This window comes from Magallana gigas, chromosome 6 (assembly GCF_963853765.1).
Source record: "Magallana gigas chromosome 6, xbMagGiga1.1, whole genome shotgun sequence".
Taxonomy (NCBI): Eukaryota; Metazoa; Mollusca; class Bivalvia; order Ostreida; family Ostreidae; genus Magallana; species Magallana gigas.
The window spans coordinates 54166509-54178850 of record NC_088858.1 but is presented as its reverse complement, the minus strand read 5'-3'; positions in this window follow the sequence as shown (position 1 = coordinate 54178850).

Genomic DNA, 12342 nt, shown 5'->3' with positions numbered 1-12342 from the left:
CTTTTGCGTATGGTACAATATTAATTGTCTTGGTATAATAAAACGTAAATAGGTAACACAAGACTGCTTATAATCTATAAATTGTATATGTTTTTAATCGAGTGGCCCCTAGAGGGCATAATTGTGGCGTTCTATCTTATAATTACCGATAAATATTTTGTCAATGTATGAAAATAGTAGTCAGTTGCAACAGAGCTGTCATCGATTGTCATCGACACCAATACGCAACCATTCTCTTAAAATGCAGATGACAATATCTGATATTTTTTGTTAACAGCACACAGCCTGTTTATAAGTATAAACAAACTTTCGTGTAACTTCATTCTGCATGCTGCTTTTCTGAATAACCATTTGCGCGCATGTGCGGAAATAAAAAATCCACCTTAAACATTAGTCGTTTATGAATATGCATAGCTAAATCGCTGTTATTCATTTATGAATTATGGCTAGTACCTCGTAAATATTTATCAAAAAATTGTCAAATTTTCTGTAAATATTTTTTTCATACATCTAGTCATGCTTACAAAATTTGGATCTGGTTTTCAACACTACAGCCTCAAAAACGGCATATATACCTTTAAACATGAATTGAATCAGCCGACGTAGTGTAAGATTAACCGTATCCTTCAATACGATGCCAAAATAGGGGGAAGGTTAGATTCTCTAGCATTACTTTTTTTTCCATGCATTTGTTAAAAACTCTGCAGTACATATTGTGTTCAACATTTCATGGTATTTCTAAGAAGAAGGGACGGTTCTTAAACGTTTAACAGGAAGTGAGGAGTGTATCAAAGAGGATTAACTGAACAATTTTTTTTTCATTTTATGTTGTTTTGTGTATTTGTGTTAATGATTATCTATCGTGTATTGTAGATTCATCATTTTATACAAAGACACAATGATGGAAACATAGCTGTGATTGCATCCTGGGTACACAGCCAATTGATTGGAGGAGATATCTAACAATTAGATGACGTCATCATCACGGACTAAGGGGGATGTCAAAAGCGTTAACACATCCAAAGCATTGTGTTAAGCAGTACAGGAGACTAGTCGAGATACAAGAGATTGATGTGTGCCAAGACAATTAGCTTATTGCATGCAAAAGATTGTCGTGTGTGCAATTTTATATTTATTTGTAAGCTTTGAATATTATATAAAGTTTTATCCTTATGTTAGTATTTTAAGATGAAATACAGTATGAAAATAAACCAAAAAAAAAAACAATCTAATAATTTCTTTCGACTTTATTAATAGCTAGATGAGTAAATCAAAAAAATTAATTCAGCATTTCTAGGCAAATGCTCTAAAAGTTTTAGATAGTGGTGAAATTTAGTCTTTCATCCAAAAAGTAAATTTTAAAGAAACTAAAGTCTGAAACTCCAAATCATTTTTTAAATTAGATAATACTAGGTATTTGGCACCATCTATAACAAAGATCTGCCAGGTATCATTATAACATGCTCTCAATTTTGTCACAGGGGTTAATTTGTATCCGTAATAATATTTGGCATGTTTAGTTTTTCTATTTTTTAACTTTACAAATTTTATCTACTGAGGAATCAAAATGATATAAATGAAATATCTGAGCTCGGATGAATAACGTTATCTACATTAATGTGCGTTATAAATGATTCCAATAAATTAAAAAGATATTGAGGGAAGGCTTGACTTTAATTGATATTCATGAGCAAAATAATTGCATTTCAAGGTCAGAAAAACACACCCTTGTTAATATCAAGTGAAAAAAAAATTAACACATTCAACAATAGTTGAAACCACTAACTACTAGAAAAAAATCAAAACAATTACAGCAGGGAATACATTGAAAAAAAAAAAGATCTTAATTTGAAATGAATTTAATCAGTTTTTTTAATAACAATCCTGATTCAATTTGTCTTGTTCTTTAAAATTATCTCCCTGTAAAAAAACGTTAAAACAACTCATCACTGATACAGAGTAGTTTGTAAAATATCAGTAGCAATGACAAAGCTCTTAGACAAGTAACTTTCCCTAATAGTTACATGTAAAAGAATTTTTAGCATATCTTTTAGCACCCAGAAGATGCAAATAAACACCAACATTTTGTTTTATGAGAGATTTAAATAGAAATGCAAGATAAGAAAATTTATTGATTTACAAGTGTAAAATGCTTTAAATTTTAATTGAAATCACTGAGCGACCGCAAGCTAGAATAGTGATTTTGAAGGACTATGCATATATAAAACATTAAGTAAAAGAAAAAAACCTACTTTTAAAAATATAAATAATAGAATTGTTTCAGTTATTATCAAATGAAATCTATATGTCTAGACCTGGTAGTTTCTGACACCAATTTTAAGAATAGAGTACCCTATTTTGAGACGCAGGTTCAAGTAAAATATGCAAATTTTAACCTTTTTTTTTTTAAAAAAAATCATTGCAGAGTGGACATCAATGACCTTTCATATTATTTATAATGGATTTTTAAATCTTTTGTATTAGTCTGCAGCTGTGCAGTTTTAAGCGATCGACAATGCATTGATCTGTACTTGTGTGTACAAAACATAGTGTTAAACCTCATATTTATTGCTCTTTATCTTTTAACAACAGTTTTGGTTAGTATTTTATCATAAACGAATCAATATTTATAAAATGTTAACATTTTCGTCCACATATGTACAAAATAGCAGAACATGCCTCTTATCGATAACCATTGAACACGTCCAGCTAAACATTGTCCAAAGTTTGAACAATAGTTTGAAAAAAATATTTCTAGACTCTAAGCTAAATTATGCAAGGTTGGAGCTTTATTTTACAGAAATGCATTAAAAGAATTATTACCAGAAATATGAGAATAAAGGAAGCTTACAGTAATTTTCCACATAAACAGAATTCGTACAGTTCCTAAATTAATGTTTCTCTACATTGCATTATTTGATATTAATACGGACTGTGGTGCTATGTATATTGATCATTTTTTTTCTACAAAGGGAAGAATTATTTAACCTAATATTAAAAAACACAATTATATTAGCAATGTTTACTGATGTTTTACTAATTCTGAAATTTTAAAGTATTAATCCGAAACTGTTTTAAGATTACCCAATGTTCGTGGCTTTTGTGGGTAACCTTTGCACACGAATTTACATTCTCACGAACGTAAATCCACGCATTTGTTTAAAATTTATTTACAAAATTCACCTTGCTACCGACGAAATTTCGCAAAATGTTGGCTACCCACGAACATGAACCTCAGGAATAAAAATGATTCCACAGTATTGGTATTTAAAACATTTAATTGTTGAATCTACAATGAATAAATACAAATTTAAGAATGGTACATGCATGAATAAATAAAAATAACAAACTGTCAACCATCTAAAAAATCCATAAAAACGAAATACAAATTCCAGGCAGAGCAACACGGACCTCCAAATAGACAAAGGTAGGATCAGGTGTCTAGGAGGAGTGAGCATCCTCTGCTGACCGGTGTCGTATAATTTAAGGTCCGCCCTGTAAAATGGTACGGGGCGGACCATAAATGTTTAAAACATTTAAGGTCCGCCTTTACACTAAAAGGGTCCCGGCCCGTATAAGAAAAGGTCCGACTAGCATAAAAGGTCCGGGGTCCATGTATAATTATTTTTCATTTGTTTATTTTTTATTTCGAGTATTTAGTTATAAAATAAGTGGTATTATTTTGTAATTTTTTAAATTTTAAAGAGTTCTTACCCGAGGTGAGTTCGTAAACATCCATCATAAAGTATAAATGAAAATATATAATTTTACATGTAGTTTAAACTGTAGTTTAAAGCTGAAACAAACCATTTAAACCTGGGGTTTTTTAATTCAACATTAATTTTGCCAGTCGATCTTATATAAACAGGAAATGAAACTGATTGGTGTCATTCATTAAACAATGGCTTCAATCAGGTGATATATACACACACACTACCCTGCAGATGTGAGGGATTCACACCTTCGAATTCAGGTGTTTGACTTTTTGCAATGATCATATAAACAATGGATATTTTTTACGTCCTCTTTATGCACATCTTTCCAATGTGATACACGCTTAAAAACGTGACTCATTACAAAATCAAATATTCTTTACAATTAAGTTATACCGATACCTGCAAACGGTACGTTTTATTGCTATTTTTATATGCACTAAGGTACATGTGTAAGTTACATGTATGCTATTTATAATAAATTGTTCCATTCTTCGATCCTTTTTTTCTATAATTATATTTTTGGATCCGACTTTTGCCTTTGTTAATATCAAACAGGGGAGTATCCAAAGGAATTAATTTGTCTATAAGAAATTAAACACAAATGTAAGATTAGTAAAGAGCCACATTCCTTCAGCTGTCTTAGCATTTTGTATCTTAAAACAGTTTAAGAGGGTTCTTTTTTCTTAAAAGAAAATATTTGTGTGAAAAAGACAAATGTTGACACCCCGGTAAAATTTTATTCTAGATTCCTGCCTGCTATATTAACATATAGCATTATTTTTTTTTCACAAGTATCATATAAACATTATGAAATGCATTTCTTGGCCCCTCTCCCAATAAAAAGAATAAAAAGGCCATTAGATGAAAATCAATACCGTCAGACAAATAGCCTAAACATAGCTTAATATTTTAAGATTATTTCAACGAGACGGACAATCGTTTGCAATGGAGTTCAGGCCTTTGTTACATTTCTAAAAAGTCGTCGGATAAAAACTCAATTATAAATATGTTTTACTATAGTAAATTCTCTTACTTAATATTACATTAATTTTACGATCTTTATAGGGACAAAATACATTTATATATACATGTACCGGCCCTCATTTCTTTAATCGAATTATCTTAAAATAATATATCTTGAAAATCAATTATTTAAATACTATTATAAATAATAAATACTCTGAATAAATAAAAAAAAATCTCTGAAGTCAATTTCATGTCCACTCCAACATTAAGAAGATCAATTAAAAAATATCACAACAAGAATATTAATCTACATCCATGTATGATCAGTTCTTTCAACGAGGCGGACCTTTTTCTTATTGTCTAAATATCAGATCATACTCTTAAATTAAAAGATCACATTTCATCGGGGCAGATCTCATCTTGGGATGTGAAGTTAGGCCCCTTAGGCCCCTTTCCAGCATGAAAGTCAGAGAGAGAGAGAGAGAGAGAGAGAGAGAGAGAGAGAGAGAGAGAGAGAGAGAGAGAGAGACTTAATAAATTATACCAATACAAGACTGCTCTTCTTAGACACTTTGTCTATCTCTTTTAGTAAGGACGTTAATTTTTTACTCCAAGGGGATAAATATTTTTCTAAAATTAGCAAAGATGCTATTTTTTAGGCAGTTTATAAAGAGATTTATATTTCTGCATCAAAACACTTTGTAACATATCACAGATTATATACCTTGCTTCTTATATTTCTTCCTCAACGCAATTTTTGTAAGTATGCTGTTAGTTCAGCTTTAATTTTTTTTTTGAAACATTTTATTGAAACTCTTTTACAATTTTACATATATGGTACATGAAAAATTAATATATAGCATAATATTATGCAAAAGAGTTATATATGATAGAGAAAAAAAATGAAAAAAAAAGACAGACAATCACATTAGTACATCAAACATAAATCAGCTATGTATATTTTACTTCTAGTAATAACTGTAATAGATTTTAGGTTCATAATTCATAAGTTCTATGTAATAGCTAATATATATGCTACCCACAGCAAATCACAAATTGCTTTCCATTCTCTTTCATATTCTAAATATTTGCAGTTTTTTAATAACATAAATTTCTGAATAAGGAATCTGTCGACAATTATGATACTTAAACTAAAAAAGTCAAGTTTTTGGATAGGTTTGAATTTACAGGAAAAATGTATTGTTTTACAATAAGTATCATTAAGTTCTGAACTCTGTATAATTTATTATCGTTGTATTTACCAAAAAGTATGCTTCTTTTATCAAAAACAAAAGAGACATTATATTTTGTTAAGAACAGCTCTTCAATTCTACAACATACATCCTTAACTTCAGGGCATTCTGCAAATAAATGTTCTAAAGTTTCAATGTTTAATTTACAAAAGCTACAAAGAGGAGAGTCCTTAAGCTTAATTTTATAGAGATGATTATTTGTAGGAACAATTCTATGTAATATTTGATATTGCATCCATTGGAGTTTAGATTCAAGAGTAACTTTAAATGGAATTTCAAAGATATTTCCCCAGTCAAATTCATTCATATCATATCCTTTTTCTCTCCAATTTATTACCGAGGTAACTTGCTTTTTCTTTTCTCTAGTAAGTAAATTGTACATATCTTTACATCCTTTTTTACTTTTGTTAAACACTTTTAGGGACATTGGTATACAAGGCTGAATCTTTTGCTTTACTTGTGTATTATTACATGCCCCTATATATTCAAAAATTGCGTTCCTCAGTCCTACATATTCTACATAATTTGTTTTTACCTTTAAATTAATAATTGTTTCATAAGTTTTGGATCAAAAAGGTCAATAATTTATAATTTAAGATTACCCATGGACATTATTTTCTTTATAAAAGAGGATAACTCTGACGAACAGTTTATAAAAAAATGAAAATGTTATATATATCAGGAGTTTGTATTTTTCTTTTATTTTTGAATTGTTCGAGAAATCCCCTGGATGAAATAAGATAAGACAAAAGAAAGACAGTAAGAAAGAAACATGTATCCATCTTTGACTTCCGGTGATTCATCTTTTCACCAAAGTAGATAATTAATAATTTTCTTTTGTGCAATGCAATGCGTTCAGCATGGTATTGTAATGCATACAAAAACAAATTATCAACGCAAAGGCACATGGAACAACGCCAAAACTTGATAAAAAGATACCTGGTCTTTGAAAATGACCACATGTCTCCTGGGTACGTGGGCATATTTTATGCATACACTAATAAATTATCAATATTGTATAAGTATCCTGCGCTCAATTGTTGTTTTTTTTTTAATTTGAACAATGAACTCCGTATACTGTCAACCGATGTCACGATAACATTTTTATTGATCAAGGATATTTTTTATAGAACTGTAAGTGGCATGAATTGAACATCTTATTTATATATTTCTAAACTGAGCATATATTGATATTTAAAATATCTAATTGTTGAACCTAAAATTAATAATTACAAATATAATAAAAGATGGTATACATATAGTTCTCATCATTTTAATCGGCAAGATTATTTCATGACTTGAATACAACTTCATGTAGTACATGTGAACTAATTTCAACTTTAAAAATTCTCTCCTCATCGTTTGTATAATGCAGCTTCTTTTATCATTTAAAAAAATGTCTTCATATACATATTTGTTTATCACAACATTTGGACTTACTACCTGTACGAATATGTTAAACTGTTTATTTTACTATTTCCTTGTGATGTTATTAGATAATTGTATACATTCTTTTATATACATAATAAATTGATATAATAGTAAAACTTTGAAGTTCATTTTGTAAGTCTTAAACATATTTTATAGAATAAGTACATAATTCTCATAAAAATGCATCCGATCCTTGATCAAAGAAGTTTAACAGTGTCTGTACATGTGTTATTTCCTTTGCAATATTTTTAGTCTAGAAAACTTTTCAACATTGGTAAATGATATAACAAGAAACAACATATGCGTCAAAATAAATTCCGTACACCATTTGTATTTCATCACAAACATGTAAAAAAAATGGACTAAGTGCGGTATGGTCAAATTTCTGCCCCCGATTTCAAGCAATTTTTAATAGTATCGTATAAAAAATAAAATTTTCACAAATCATTGTATAGAGGATGCCTATAACTTTAATGTTGATTTTAGTCATCATTGCTCATTCGCTGTGTATCTATGACGTCACCTAAATGGCCCAATTCCCGCCAATTTGCAAACAAAATATTCTTATTTTTGCTGTATATTTTGCATTCGGAAGTATAGGGCGCAGGTCTGCTCACGTGCGATTTTAACATAAGTTTTTATTCAGATAGTTATACACATTATGCTTAAAAAATGGTACTTGAGCAAGCCTGCGCTCGATGTTTCCCAGTCGAAAAACCATCAGAAAACTCCCATATTTTGCTACAAAACATCAATTTATCAAAATAATGCAACATTCATGACGTCATACTTACTTTATGACGGCACTGTGGTGATAACCTTTTACACCTTTATTTCCAGTATGAAAACTATCTTACATCTTATTTTTAAAGCTCTTTCTAAAACGTTGTTTTTGGGGGCAAAAAATGCATAAAACCGCATAGTCCTCAGGCACGTAGCATCGGGGGGGGGGGGGGGCAGGGGGGCATGGGGGCCTGCCCCCCCCCCCCCCCCGCTTTTTCTCGCAGCAACTAATTTTTTAAAATTTACATATAAAAAATTGAATTATCATGTATAGTTGCCCCCCCCCCCCCCCACTTTTTTTGGAGGATGTAAAAAATTGATATGAAAATAAGGAAATTAGGATTGAAATTAAAGTTGTATACTATAGTTTTTTTCCAGTGTGTTTTTAAAGAGACAGGCGACACTTGACCGACGTGACCTTTGACGTCACAATAAGGGGAAATTACTCTAAGTAGTTATTGTGAATCTGCTGAAATATAAATACCAAAATCTTCTCAAAATCTTGCAGAGCTAACGAATGGGGAAATTTCTTCAAAGATAGGAAACAGCTGTAACTTGCTCCCATTTGGATGAATGCTCATTTATTTTATTCGCTATATTTACGTTAATTTTTTAAGAATGTTTTTTTTAAAGGGGGCGTGGCAACATCAGTCAAAAAATCTTCGCAAGCAAAAAGAAAAAGAAATTCTCAAAATCAGGAAAATTCTAATCCGGGTGAAGAATTGGGAGTGCGTAGTATGCCTTTAGCTCTTTAGCTGTTCAATAGTGTCTTTATTTTCACTTCCATTTATTACATGATCCCGGGGGATCCATTTTCCTTATATGATCAGCAAATTTTTTTATACGTAAATTTGATTTTTTTTTAAACGGGGGAGGGGGGGACTCTGTGATAAGTCAATTTTTTATATGTAAGTTTAAGATAAATGTCTGCTGCAAGAAAAGAGGAAATAAATTGTAATGTACATTATGTTAAAATCATTATTATTCAACAACATTTTATCTGAGATAAATTCTATATAAATAGATAACAAAATCTTATGAATTATGAATAGGCCTAATGAAAATTTACTGGAAAAATAGGCATTTTTATTTTATTCTGCATTCTCTACGTCGCTACTTTTATTTTTATTGTTTTATCATAATTCATTATTTTATCACATGCTGCGCTCGCCCCAACGGTCGCACCGTAATACATATTAAATTGTTACCGTGTTTACAGAACAGAGGAACTTCGAAATTATAGCGAGCGCAGCGCAGGTTTGAAGACACATTTAGAGTACTGCATATGCTTTGGTGAGACTCAAGAGATTTGTTAGTTGCTTCCATACCTTCGTATTGAGTCGAGATACGTAAACAAAGAACTAAAAATAAGGAATAAAGAGAAAAAATAAACAGTTAAAAAATTTATGTAGATATTGCATGTAGTCAAACCATTAAATTTTAAAGTGGGAAATTACACACCTACAGACAGGAACTGGACTCTCTCTCTCTCTCTCTCTCTCTCTCTCTCTCTCTCTCTCTCTCTCTCTCTCTCTCTCTCTCTCTCTCTGATGCAAGGTATGTGTAATTCTTGCTGCGCTCGCCAGAACGGTAGCACCGTAAAACATATTATTATGTTATATACGTTTACAGTCTATGTGTTTGTTTTTAATAGGCTATCTATGTACTTACGGGGTTAATAATTATATCATTATCTATTTGTATCTTTATCCTCTTGTTTCTGTAGTTCCTCTTTATTGAGTATTTCACTTGTTTTCCTTGCACATGTATGCATTTCTGTTTTGCTGTTCCGAAGTTGACCTCTACTTCCGGGTCAAACTTCCTATTTTAGAGTTCACCCTTATTCATACCCGGTGAATCCCATTGAAATTGACATCGTAAGTAAACAAAATCGTATTTTTATATTGATACTTGATATGTTGAATGAAAAGTAGTGTTTTAAAAGTTTAACTTTAATTGTTTGTGATTTTTATTCATAAAACTATGTAATTTGGGATGTATTTGTAAACAGATAGCCATGCTATGACCTTGAATTGCTAGTATTACATAATGGTCACTATGATATTTATGTGTACCTAGATGCTGCGCACTGAATGGTGTTAATGATAATTGACAGAATGAACTCTGTGACTCTTGTAGCAATGCGTAGTATTCATAAATGATGTTATGAAACCAGGTGCATAATACGGGCATAATAATATCCAAATTGAGAGTTTAACAACATGTGACATATTTGGCGATTCTGTGTCTGCAACGATATCTCTAGTACTCTATATTGAGTCATGTATTGTGTATTCTATATATTAACCTTTGTAACCTTTTATGCCATGTATGAATGAACGTATTATGAGTAAGTGATGCCTCATACTAGGTGGGGGACTCTGAGACCCAGGACTCGGAGACTCAAATCCTGCATCCAGACTCCTTGATTTGCAGTTTTGACGGTTTTGTTACTTTATTTAGAAATAAAATATTAATCTTAATTTTGAACACTAAATGTTCACTCATGATCGTCGTAAATGGGCCGAACTAGTCAGAACTGTCCATCATAAGTAAAATGTTATATATACCCATGTAAAATGATGTTGAACAGATTTAGATAGATTCCGCTTATTGAAATGAGATTGAGCAGACTCCTGATTTGGGCTGCTTTAGATTGTTGTAATCTTAACTATACGATCACGCTTAATAAAACCGCTTGAGAAAGAAATACTGGACTTGTCATCCATAAGCTTGAGCTGACCCTCAATAGGATCCTGTAAGACAGAAGGCTTACATGAACTTTCTTGGTGCCAGTGACCAGGACTGAGCGAAGTTCAATACAGAGTAAGGTAAGAACCATTTCTATATGTCTCTTATAGCTATCTCGAAGTAAACAACTTTGTCTAAGCAACCAATATGGCGACAGGTGATGGGTTTGATAAAAAAGAATTTAAAAATCAAATGGAGCAATTAGAAAAACAATTCGCGGGGTTGGGTCAGAACAATGAAAATAAAGGGCAAGAAACAGGTCAAAAATCCCCAGAAAAAGAGCAGATTAAACAAAATACTTTTGAAACATATCATGATGCTAGGCCGTATGAAACTCGTGAAACTCGACACCGAGTCCCAGATCAGGATGATGAAAAAGATTTTTTTATTGGTCAAGTTAAAGCTATAACAGCCGCACTCTCAGTGCCCCTATCTTCTGTGATAACTCCTTTTGAGGGAGATGCTCAAAAATTTAAACAGTGGATAAAGGAAGTTGAAAAGTACAGTGTTATGTCTGGGAAACAAGGTCATGAGATCCCCATGCTTGCATACATAACGAGTAAGGGTTCAGTTGGGGATTATATTAAAAGGTATTTAGATGAAACAGATGCGTCTGAAGAAATCCCATCTTGGGACGATCTTAAGGAATCCCTTAAAAATAGATTTGCAGAAATAACAGACCCCCAACACGCGTTAGCAGTAATGCGTAAGACTCGACAACATTCAAATGAAAGTGTTCAGTTGTTCGCCGAGAGACTATTGCAAATCGCGGAAGACGCCTACAGTAATGACAGACTAAAAGACCCTTTGATACAACAACAGTTAGTAGATATCTTTTGTGACGGGTTGACATTCGACTACCTCAGAATGAAAATTTTGCGAGAAAACCCTAAAGATTTAGAATCCGCAATTCAAATAGCAATGCGAGAACAAAATCTGAGACAGAGGCTAGCGATAAGAGGGTCAAATATGACAGAAATTGTACAAAGTAATGACAACAGACGAACTCTTTCAAATTTTGATACTACTCTTCCCTTATTAAAGGATAGAGCAGATAATCTTACCTCAATAGAAACAAGGCATGTAGAACCAATGGAAATTGACCATGCGCGTAATAGTAGGTGTTTTAAATGTAAACAGACGGGTCATAGGGCTCGATTTTGTACTCAAAATAAATCCCAAGTCAGGTCCCGTCCTCAAATAGATAAACGACCCAGTCAAAACAAACCCGTCCATAATATAGAGCAGAAACCCCGTTCGCCTGTGGAATGTTGGAATTGTGGTAAAGTAGGTCATGTGCGTGCAGATTGTTGGGGCTCGCATATGTATCAAAGAACACAGCAAAATCGGGGCAGACCATCAAATCGTCAAGGCCGAACATATAAATCTAGCGACCAAGTAAATAGGGGATCGTCTCAAAATTTCAAATCACGCTCTTATTT